Source organism: Phytophthora cinnamomi, assembly GCF_018691715.1.
Source record: "Phytophthora cinnamomi strain GKB4 chromosome Unknown Contig23, whole genome shotgun sequence".
In the NCBI taxonomy this organism is placed as follows: Eukaryota; Oomycota; class Peronosporomycetes; order Peronosporales; family Peronosporaceae; genus Phytophthora; species Phytophthora cinnamomi.
The window spans coordinates 1,173,307-1,185,656 of NW_027150956.1; positions in this window are offsets into that span (position 1 = coordinate 1,173,307).

The window sequence follows — 12,350 nt, forward strand, 5'->3', positions numbered from 1 at the left end:
CGACTTTCAAAGAAGTCGTCGATCGCTTTCACTTGCTCTCGCGGCAGTGGCCACTGCCGCGTAACACAATATTTTGTGCCCGGCACGAGATCAATCTCGTGCTGAATGCCCTTATCCTGCGGAAGCTCCGCAGGAATGTCTTCCGGGAGTACGTCTTTGTACTCCCTCAACAGTTCGTAATAGGGACTCGACTTCAGCGAGTCCCAACCTTGTTCCTCGAAGCGCTCTCGCTTCGTCTTCGCACTGAGAGTGAAGACACTCTCAGTGGTACTTCCCATGAAGAGCTGCCTCAGCTCTTCGCTCTCGCTCTCCGTTCTTTCGCTGTCCGAAAGAACGCAGACCTGCTCGATGCGTCCATCGTGCCAGTCGCGCGTGAAGCGCTTCCATCTCATGACTGGAAGCGAAATCAACTCCGACGCCTTCGTCGAAGGATTAGCGACATCAATTTCACGATACTGGAATCCAGTATCGGTGCTCGTCAAGACGTTTAGCGTCTCGACATCCGGCGTTACCGCCTCAGTCTGCCCGGCAGACAGTTCTTGTAGCGTCTCGGTCCCGGACCGAAACTTGCGCAGCGTTCTTCGCATGCGCCGTCTTCTTGTTGTGCGGAGCCCGGCTCCGCACGGTGGTTCTTCTGGTCCAGGTCCGGTCATGGACGGTTGTTCGCCGGCGGACCCTGTCCGCGGGCGCGCGATATCAAGCCCAGCTTGATCGCATGGCGCTTCGTCGTGCAGCCCGTGTAGTGGGTCTAACTTGACTCACTACTTTAGCTTACACGTTGCGCAACGTGTATGAGGAAGCGTAAGTACTTAGTAATTACTTAGGTTAATTATTTTTGAATACACAAATATAAGTTAACTTATGCAAGACTCCAAGTAGCTAGTTTAAGGTAAAATGAGAACTGTATTGTTTGTAAATTGATCATCCTCTAAAATCTGCTAAAAATTGTTTATCATCTATGAAAGGGTTGGCAGCGGCTGGCTGTCAGAGCCCCGCTAATATGCATGACTCTGATTGGTAGAAAGATGCTGCTTTCTACCAATAGGATCTTTGGGTATGTGTGGACCACTCATTGTGGTGGTCCACTTCAATGTATCCATTGGTGTGTCTTACACCAAGGTGAGGAAGTATCCAAAACTTTTAGCAGATAACCTATCTGTTAAATTCACAAGTGGCTTGTAGCCACTTGTGCGTGTAACCCCGTTACAGCCCGGCTGCACGACAGCATACAAATTGCGTCAGTACGGGACGTTTGCAACCGTCCGTACTGTTTGCAGCGTCAACTCCCGGAGTTGACACGCCTTTGTCACCTCGACGCCAGTTATTGGCGGAGCCCCTCATCACCGAGGGTGCGTCGACTCCCGGAGTCGACGCGTCGTTGTCGACCTGACCTCTTCGGGTCAGGGACTGTCCCATGCGTACTTGAACGGAAGTGTTGGTTCCCGGAACCGACACATGCTCATCTTCCGACGTCGGCAACACCGCCGACGTGGATCCCACTTGTGCGCATCCTCGCGCACCCCTTGGGCATTCCGGGACAGCGGCATTAAGCGCTGTCTCGACTGGCGAGTCGCGCGCACCTGCTGGTGCGTGCGCTGCGGTAACAGGGCCATCGCTCTCTGTTCCGCAGTCGCGACCGAAGCGCACGAGCGTGCGCTTCTTCCAGTCAATCACCGGATCATGCCGTGGCTTGCACGGCATGCCCATAACAACGTCGAACTTATCGTCCAAGTCCAGGACGATAAAGTGTTCGACAAACACCCGTTGTTTGTACGAGAAGCGCACGTTCACGGCGCGCTTCTCGGTCTTCACGATGGCACCTGTTGCCAGTCGTACCTCCAGAAGACTTCGAGGTACCTTTACCTCCTCGAAGTCAAGACTCGGTAAGCTCCGCAGTCGAACAAAGTTGTTCGACGCGCCCGAATCTACCAGAGCGCGAAGAGAATCGCTCGCTCTCTTCGAGTAAAGCTTCAAGATAACCAGGTTCGGCCTGTCATCTTGCTTCTTGCAGCGAGATCTGGTCTCACTGGGGGCTGCAGTCCTCAGTGTCGCGTGCCCAATGTCGGCACGCGCGACTGCATTACCAGTAGGGCGCCCCGCGCCTACTGGATGTTCACGTTTTTTGTTTGTTCGCGGCGATGCCCGGCATCGCCACGACGGCCACCATTGTAGTACACGGGAGCCGTGCACTCTCTGGCAAAGTGACCGATCCTTCCGCAACGGAAGCATCGCACATTACTTCCGTGCTGCTGGTGACCAGCAGCCGTTGCATTCGAGAGGTCCATTGGTTCCGGACCTCCCGTGCTCACTACCGGGCGCGGTTGCGACCTCGGCACGTTCGCATACAGTTTAGCCTGCCGCAGGCTAAACCCTTCTTGCATGGCAAGAGTGATCGCAGCTTCGAGAGTACTCGGGTACTCTCGGAAGAGATAGGTCTTCACAGGCCCATCTCTCAGTCCCATCATGAACGTGACGACTTTAGTCGCCTCGTCTATCGGGTTGGTCACGATGTTCGAGACCAAGTACCGTGCACGCTGCGCGTAAGCACGGACGTCATGCTTACCCTGCTGCAGGTCGAGGAATTCCGCCCTCGACCGGAACTCATTTTGCGGGGGCTCAAACGCTTGTCTGAGCTCCTCTTTGAATATCTCGTACGTGCTAAAGCACGTAGGATCTGAGAGTCGGCGTCCGTACGCCCAACTCCTCGCTCGTCCGCCAAGACATGACATGACATGGCGAACGCGACCTTTGACAACGGGTCGACGATACGTCGAGCCGCTATGGCTGTGTCGAGTTCGACAAGCCACCGGAGGAGAGGTTCGCCCTCTCTTCCTACATAATCGCTCACGATCAGTTTTAGTGATTGAGCACGCGGTGTCGTCCCCGACGACGCCGTCGCTGAGGAAGCAGCATCGCGCTGCTCCTTCATGATGAACCCCAGAGCAACACCACGTTGCTTTGTCGGCGATAGCGTACGCAGCATCGTAGCTATCGTTGCTTCCCCAATGACTGTTGACAGTCGTTGGAGGGCCTCCCACTCTGGGTCCGACAGGTGGGGGCAGTCCGCGCCTGCAATATGCGTTGCAGGCGTATTGGAGCTCTCCATGAGCATCTCCGTGCTCATGGGGTTCTCGGTTCCGCGTTCGTATACCTCGTACGAACGTCACGTAGTCGGTCATTGGACGGACTACAAAGTGCTACCAGGTGTAGTGGGCCTACTTTGGCTCACTACTTTTGCTTACACGTCGCGCTACGTGTATGAGGAAGCGTAAGTACTTAGTAATTACTTAGGTTAATTATATTTGAATACACAAATATAAGTTAAGTAAGAAAGGATTCCAAGTGGCTTAGATTAGGTAAGATGAGAACTGTATTGTCTGTAAATTGATCTTCCTCTAAAATCTGCTAAATCTGTTTATCATCTATGAAAGGGGTTGGCAGCGGCTGGCTGTCAGAGCCCCGCCAATATGCACGTCTCTAATTGGTAGAAAGATGCTGCTTTCTACCAATAGGATCTTTTGGATAGGTGTGGACCACTCATTGTGGTGGCCCACTTCAATGTATCCATTGGTGTGCCTTACACCAATGTGAGGAAGTATCTAAAACCCTTAACAGATATTTATCTGTTAAACCATAAGTGACAAATGTCATGCACAAGTGAGAGTTGTCACTTGTGACCGTTGTCATGCACAAGTGACTGTTGTCACTTGTGTGTGTAACCCCGTTACACTATCACCCCTAGGGATTGCTGGATCGCGAGTCTCGAGTCTCCCACGACCACTAAGTCTTCGGCACCGTGTTCGATCGCGGCGAGAACACCGTTGTTCATGCCGGTGTACTCGGCGATATTTACGGTGGTCTTCTCGAGGTAAGCGTTCGCTGCAATCACTACTTTCCACTCCGGAAGGCTCCATACGATCCAAGAACAGCCGCCGTAACAACCGTACTTCTCAGTCTTCGCTGACCCGTCGAAAGAGACCACGAAGCCTGTATGAGTCGTCGGTAAGCGTGCATAAAGCAGGGTCGGGTCCATGCGAGTCGGCGGTGAGCCTTTAGTCGGCGGGGCAACCCGTTCCAGTGAGTCATCGAGATCCACGAAGTTGGTCACCGTCGACAGGAGCAACTGGGTGAAGGCACAGTCCTTCTCCTTGACTCGTCGGACGATCAGATGCCACGGGGAGAGCAATACCGCGAACTGTACAGCTCTCCCAAAGAGCGACTTCGACTTGGAAATCCACTCCAAGGTGGAGAAGCGAGCGTAGACTCGTATTGTCCGGGGTGTAGCAAGTCTTCAGCAGCAGCAGCAGCGCAAGCACTTCCTTTTCAGCCGAATGGTTGTTCATCTCGGCTTCCTGTAATACTCGTCCGCAGAAGCGTACAGGGTGCAACTTGTCATCATGCAACTGTAGTAGTGTGGAGCTCAATGGCCACTCATTTGCGAACAGCATGACGTGCACTTCCTTGGTGCGGTCGAAGTGGCGGAGTATCGGCGCTGCCGCAACCTTGTCTTGGAGAGCTTGGAAACTCCGGCAGGCAACTGTGAGGTCACCCTCCGGTGCGAAATCGCCTTCCTTCAGCTGGTACAGCGCCGCGCCGTAGACAGCGAAGTCTTAGATGAAGCGGCTGTAATAATTCAGTGCTCCTAGTAAAGACTGCATTCCCTTCTTCGTTCGTGGGAAAGACAGCTTAGTGATCGCGTCAAGCTTCTTCGAGTCGGGTCGAATGCCGTCTTTTAACACTTCATGGGACAGGAAGTCGACACGTCCTTGCACGAAAATACTCTTGGTAAAGCTAACGCTGATCCGGCATTCTTCAAGACGACCGAGGAGTCGATCCAGCATCGCTAAACAACTGTCGAAGTCATCGCCACCGAAGCAGATATCGTCCACGAAGGATCGTCGGTCGAACACAGGCACCAGCGACGACTCGTCGGCTTCGTTGGTCGTAAACATATCGGCCTCTGGGCTATTAATGAGCCAAGTAATTGGTTCAGTCATCCCCGAGTCATCGCGGGCGGCTGCAAACTTGGTTCGAGTCGTCACTGTAGTGCCTGGTAGGCGAGGTGACGACTCGAGTCGTCGGCAGTGCTCTGCCGAGTCTTCATCGGCATTCATCTTTGCTCCAATGGCGTCCCAGCCGCCCTTCGGTTGCACAAATCCCCATAGCGCGTTGTCTATCATCCGTTGGTAGATCATCGGCGCATTCTTGAGGCCGAAAGGCATTCGTAGCCACTCGAAGAGCCCTAGAGGGCACACGAAAGCCGAAATCTTGCGCCCAAGTAGCGTCATCAGGATGGCCCAGAATCCGTTGGTCGCGTCGAGCGAGCAGAACCACAAGTAAGTCTCCAGGTCCGTGAGCAAGTCGTCGACGAGTGGCATGGCGTACTCCAGGATTGCCGTTACTGCGTTGACCATTTTGTAGTCGATGCAGAGGCGGATGTCCTGGCCATTCTTCTTGAGGACAATGACGATCGGCGAGGCCCACGAGCCGTCCGAGAACGCGATGAGCCCCGCCTTGAGTAGTCCCTTGAGTAGTTCGTACAATTTCTTGAGATGCTTGAATGGGATCCGTCGGGCCCGTTGTTTGACCGGCGCGTGCCCCTGCACGTCTATGTCGCATACAACGCCATATGCTGGTGGCGGGAGTGCATTCCCGCTTGCAATCATGATATTTTCATGGCGTCGGAGTACTTCAATCAGACTCTCTTGTTGGTCTGCCGACAACTCGGGATTCTTGACGTTCGCCGCCGAGTAGTCGAGTGTCGTCGGCGCCGGTTCCGATAAATCGGGGAGAAATGCTAATTCATGCGCGTAGTCCTCCAGTTCGATGTCTGCCGCCGGGTGCTCAGTCGTCTCGTCGTCTCTGTCGGCGGTACCTCAGTGACCAGTATGCGCATTACTGCTTTGAACGTCTGGTCGAGAGTCGTTGAAATGTCTCCGGCGTCTCGACTGGATGCAATCTGAGTCATCGGTGGATTCCCCTGCGGATTGTACTCCAGTCCTTGGTCTTCGTCGCGGCTTACCGTCGACTCGGTGGTCTCTAGTCCTGATCTAGCTGCCTCTGGAGTCATGGCTTCATCGTCAGTCATCGTCACCCCCGTCGTGTCGCCGGTAGTAGCGTCGAGTCGTCGGTGATGTTCCTCCGCCATCAATTCTGAGTCATCCGTCACCGACGAGTCGTCGGCAGTGTCACATTCACTGCTGACGTGTGTTTTCTCGGCCGAGACTTCGTCAGATCGCTGCAGGATTCCTTTAGGCGTCGGGTAACTCGGTCGTTCCACCGCTGGGGGCTGTCTGGCTAACCACGGTTGGTAGAGTTCGGCCTCCCACTTGAGTAGTGTCTTGTCTCGTGCGGCAGCGTATTCGAGCACCTGCCACTCCTTGTACTTTGCAGAATCTAGCCGCACGTAGCCTTCAGGCTTCGGTAGCGACCCAATCGGAACCCAAACTATCACGGGAAGTGCACAGGACAACTCGCCAGCCGATCCGTGGCGTTGGTTAGTCGAATCCTGACCGGACGTCCCCTGTAGAACTTTGTGACATTCGGGATGAACGTCTCAGTTCGGCGAATCCACGGCATGTGAGGCGTCGGCTCGGGTTGTCGCCGCTGTAGCTTGAACTCGTCCCATTCGTGGCCCGCTATTTGCATTGGTTCCGTCGGAATGTGCGCGACGCGGCTTCCTTCGGCCTCGTCCATCATGTTTTGAGTCTTGATCAGCGGGATCATTACCTCGTCGGGAAGCTTGGCTGTCGCGTTAAGGAGGTCCAGACGGATACCGACTGGGATCACAACGTCGGTGCCAATCACCACCTCTACCCCGGTGCAGTGGTCCATAATCCAGACCTCGAAAACATAAACGCGCTCCCATCCAAGGGAGACTTTCACCTACGCTCGGCGAGTCGTCATCATCTTGCCCTCGGTGATCCCTTGGGCATCCATGCAACGTCCATGCCCCACTACTTCGCGGAGTCTCAGTCGCCTGGCAAGTTTCTCAGATTCGACACTGACGTTTGCCCCAGTGTCCACTAATATCCTTGTGCGCGAGTCGTTCACGGCTCCATTCACCATTGTCCGCATCCTTACGTGCTTGTCAAATTCTGCGCCGACCACCATCCCATCCGTTCTCCGGCTAAGAGTCGTACCTCCGGAGCGAGTCGTCGGCGTGAGTGTTCCTGCACTGCACTTGTCAGCCAGTCTTCAGCGGTATCTCCAACCTCTTCCTTGTCGTCTTCTTCACATAATACACCTCCACCGAGGCAGTCGCCTCTCTCCTTTTCCAGTTCCGTCGTTTTCATGTCGTTATCTTGTTCAGTCTTCGTCCATTCGCACTCGCCCACAAATGCAAAGATGCACTCTGCTTCAGTTGCGAGCTCGGCTAACTGTGGCAGCCCGATTGGTACCAACCCAGTCGTAGTTGGCGGGCTGCCTAGTTTAAATGGTCCGAAAACAGTAGTGCTTGGAGCTCGGGTGTGCAGTCTTTCTTGTCCACCTTGGACTTGACGATCTTGGTGATTTCTTGGAATACTTCACATTTCCCGGCGTCGTGCTCTTGTTTGCACAGCTTGCACCGGCGCCGGCAATAGTGTGCTGAGTGATAGAGGCCTCCGCAGGCTGCACACGGCCCGTACCGGCGAGGTTTCTCGTCGCGGTAGCCGCGGTTCTGGAACCGATTGTCCCGGCCTTGGCTGCGGCCCGCTGAGTCACCCCTGGGTTGTCGGTTGTCAGACCGGGCGTACGTGCCTTCAGCGGCGACGCGGCGTTCGTTGTCGTTGGCTGCTGCAAGGTAGTGGTCGCTTCCATCTGACGAATAGCTATCACCCCAGTCTTCGCCGTTACGATGTGAGTCGTCGCTGCCGTGTTCACTTCCATCTTCGCTGTTGCTGTCGCCATTATATCTGTGGCGTTGTTGCTGCAGCTCGCTCCGAGTGTCTCGCGTGTCCCGTCCATGAAGTTCGGCGATTATGTCGGCGACAGATGCTTCGGCTAGGCTCACGCGAGGCATGTTGCGTGAGTCTTCACGACGACGCTCATAATCTCGTTCGCGTCGGTCGCGACGGTTGTAAGCATCTCGCGAGTCGTCGCTGCGGCGGTCATCACGTCGGCGAGAGTCTTCTGAGCGCTCGTGGCGGCACGAGGCATCGCGACGTCTGTCATCACGTCGTCGGGAGGCATCCCGATGTAACGGGGTTACACGTACAAGTGGCTGCAAGCCACTTGTGAATTTAACAGATAGGTTATCTGTTAAACGTTTTGGATACTTCCTCACATTGGTGTAAGACACATCGATGGATACATTGAAGTGGACCACCACAGTGAGTGGTCCACACATACCCAAAAGATCCTATTGGTAGAAAGCAGCATCTTTCTACCAATTAGAGACGTGCATATTGGCGGGGCTCTGACAGCCAGCCGCTGCCAACCCCTTTCATAGATGATAAACAGATTTAGCAGATTTTAGAGGAAGATCAATTTACAGACAATACAGTTCTCATTTTACCTAATCTAAGTCACTTGGATCCCTTTCTTACTTAACTTATATTTGTGTATTCAAATATAATTAACCTAAGTAATTACTAAGTACTTACGCTTCCTCATACACGTAGCGCAACGTGTAAGCAAAAGTAGTGAGTCAAGTTAGACCCACTACACCTGGTAGCACTTTGTAGTCCGTCCAACGACCGACTGCTTGACGTTCGTACGCGGTGTACGAACGCGGAGCCGAGAACCACATGAGCACGGAGGTGCCCATGGAGAGCTCCAACACGCCTGCAACGCATGTTGCACGCGCTGACTGCCCCCACCTGTCTGACCCAGAGTGGGAGGCCCTCCAACGACTGTCAACAGTCATTGGAGAAGCGGCGATAGCTACAATGCTGCGTACGCTATCGCCGACGGAGCAACATGGTGTTGCTCTGGGGTTCATCGTGAAGGAGCAGCGTGATGCTGCTTCCTCAGTGACGGCGTCGTCAGGGACGACACCGCGTGCTCAACCATTGAAATTGAGCGAAAGCAATTTTGTGGGAAGAGAGGGCGAGCCTCTCCTCCGGTGGCTTGTCGAGCTCGACACAGCCATAGCGGCTCGACGCATCGTCGACCCGCTGTCGAAGGTCGCGTTCGCCATGTCCTGCCTTGGCGGACGCGCAAGGAGTTGGGCGTATGGACGCCGACTCTCCGATCCTACGTGCTTCAGCACGTACGAGATATTCAAAGAGGAGCTCAGACAAGCGTTTGAGCCCCCGCAAAATGAGTTCCGGTCGAGGGCGGAGTTCCTCGACCTTCAGCAGGGTAAGCATGATGTCCATGCTTACGCGCAGCGCGCACGATATTTGGTATCAAATATCGTGACTAACCCGATTGACGAGGCGACCAAGGTCGTCACGTTCATGAAAGGACTTCGAGATGGGCCTGTGAAGACCTATCTCTTCCGAGAGTACCCGAGTACTCTCGAAGCTGCGATCACTCTTGCCATGCAAGAAGAGTTTAGCCTGCGGCAGGCTAAACTGCATGTGAACGTGCCGAGGCCGCAACCACGCCCGGTAGCGAGGACGGGAGGTCCGGAACCAATGGACCTCTCGAGCGCAACAACTGCTGGTTACCAGCAGCAGGGAGGTAACGTGCGATGCTTCCGTTGCGGAAGGATCGGTCACTTTGCACGGGAGTGCACAGCTCCCATGCCCCCTGGAGGTGGCCGTCGTGGCGATGCTAGGCATCGCCGCGGACCAACAAAAACGCGAACATCCAGTAGGCGCGGGGCGCCCTACTGGTAATGCAGTCGCGCGTGCCGACATCGGGCACGCGACACTGAGGACTGCAGCCCCAGTGAGACCAGCTCTCACTGTAAGAAACAAGATGACAGGCCGAACCTAGTCATCTTGAAGGTTTACTCGAAGAGAGCGAGTGACTCTCTTCGAGCTTTGGTAGACTCAGGCGCGTCGAGCAACTTTGTTTGACTACGAAGCCTGTCGAGACTTGACTTCGAGGAGGTAGATACACCTCGAAGTCTTCTGGAGGTACGACTGGCAACAGGTGCCATCGTGAAGACCGAGAAGCGCGTCGTGAACATGCGCTTCTCGTACAAACAACGAGTGTTTGTCGAACACTTTATCGTCCTGGACCTGGACGATAAGTTCGACGTGGTAATGGGCATGCCGTGGCTTGCACGGCATGATCCGGTGATAGACTGGAAGAAGCGCACGCTCGTGCGCTTCGGACGCGACAGCGGAACAGAGAGCGATGGCCCTGTTACCGCAGCGCGCGCACCAGCAGGTGCGCGCGGCTCACCAGTCGAGACAGCGCTTCATGCTGCTGTCCCGGAGTGCCCAGGAAGTGCGCGAGGGCGCGCACAAGTGAGACCCACGTCGGCAATGCTGCCGACGTCGGAAGAAAAAGATGTGTTGGTTCCGGGAACCAACACCCACGTTCAAGCGTGTAAGGGACAGTCCCTGACCCGAAGCGGTCAGGTCGACAACGACGCGTCGGCTCCGGGAGCCGACGCACCCTCGGTGATGAGGGGCTCCGCCAATAACTGGCGTCGAGGTGACGAAGGCGTGTCAACTCCGGGAGTTGACGCTGCAAACAGTGCGGACGGTTGCAAACGTACCGCACTGACGCAATTACATGCTGTCGTGCAGCCGGGCTGCACGACGAAGCGCCATGCGATCAAGCCGGGCTTGATATCGCGCGCCCGCAGACAGGGTCTGCCGGCGAAGGACATTACCGTGCAGCCGGGCTGCACGAAGGAAAATGCGGTCAAGCCGGGCTTGATACCGCGCGCCCGCGGACAGGGTCCGCCGGCGAACGACTGTCCACGGCCGGGCCTGGACAAGAAGAACAACTGTGCGGAGCCGGGCTCCGCACAACAAGAAGACGGCGCAAGCGGAAAACGCTGCGCAAGTCTCGGTCCGGGACCGAGACGCAACAAGAGCAGTCTGCTGGGCAGACTGCGGCGGTGACGCCGAATGTCAAGACGCTAAGCGTCTTGACGCGCACCGATACTGGATTCCAGTATCGTGACATAGAACTCGCTAGTCCTCCGACGACGGCGTCGGAGTTGACTTCGCTTCCAGCCATGAGCTGGAAGCGCTTCACGCGCGACTTGCACGATGGACGCATCGAGCAAGTCTGCGTTCTTTCGGACAGCGAAAGAACGGCGAGCGAGAGCGAAGAGCTGAGGCAGCTCTTCATGGGAAGTACCACTGAGAGTGAAGACACTCTCAGTTCGAAGACGAAGCGAGAGCGCTTCGAGGAACAAGGTTGGGACTCGCTGAAGTCGAGTCCCTATTACGAATTGCTGAGGGAGTACAAAGACGTACTCCCGGAAGACATTCCTGCGGAGCTTCCGCAGGATAAGGGCATTCAGCACGAGATTGATCTCGTGCCGGGCACGAAATACTGTGTCACGCGGCAGTGGCCACTGCCGCGAGAGCAAGTGAAAGCGATCGACGACTTCTTTGAAAGTCGTCGTAAAGCAGGACAAGTGCGGGAATCAAAGTCCCCGCACAGTGCTCCGACGTTCTGTGTCAAAAAGCCACAGGGCGGATGGCGCATCGTTCATGCCTACAACAAGCTGAACGATGCGACGGTACCGGCGCAGACGCCGATACCGCGAAAAGATGTTATCATCGATTCGATGGCCGGGAGCACCGTTTACAGTGCTCTCGACTTGCGAGATGGATTCTATCAAATCCTAATGCGTGAGAGCGATATCCCTCTCACGGCAGTGAGCACGCCAAGCGGCATGCTCTGGGAGTGGCTAGTAATGCCGCAGGGGCTTAAGAACGCCCCTGCGACTTTCAACAGGTGCGTGACACACTTGTTGCGCTCGGTGCGCGACTTCACACCGAGCTACTTCGATGATGTGTTCATCCACAGCCGGGCTATGGACGGAAGACGACGTAGAGATGCACAGGGTGCATCTCCGGAAACTACTTGAGCTTATGCGAAAGCGTAAGCTCTACGCGAACCTGAAGAAGTGTATCTTCGGGGCGAGCGAGATACCCGTCCTCGGGTGTCTCGTAGGGAAGAATGGTGTTCGCCCTGACCCGGAAAAGGTCAGAGTGATCAACGAATGGCCAACGCCTTCAAGTGTCAAGGAACTGAGGCAGTTCCTTGGCCACGTACTTGTGCAAGTACGTGGAGGACTATGCGGGCAAGATCCGCCCGCTGTCACAGCTTCTTAAGAAAGAAGCTGTGTGGAATTGGACACCCGATTGCCAAAAGGCATTCGATGCGGTCAAGCGGGGCTTGACTGAGGCGCCGGTCTTGGCAGTGGCTGACCAAGATCGCCCATTTCACGTAGTGTGTGACGCATCCGATTTCGCGATCGGATGCGCGTTAATGCAGCACGATCA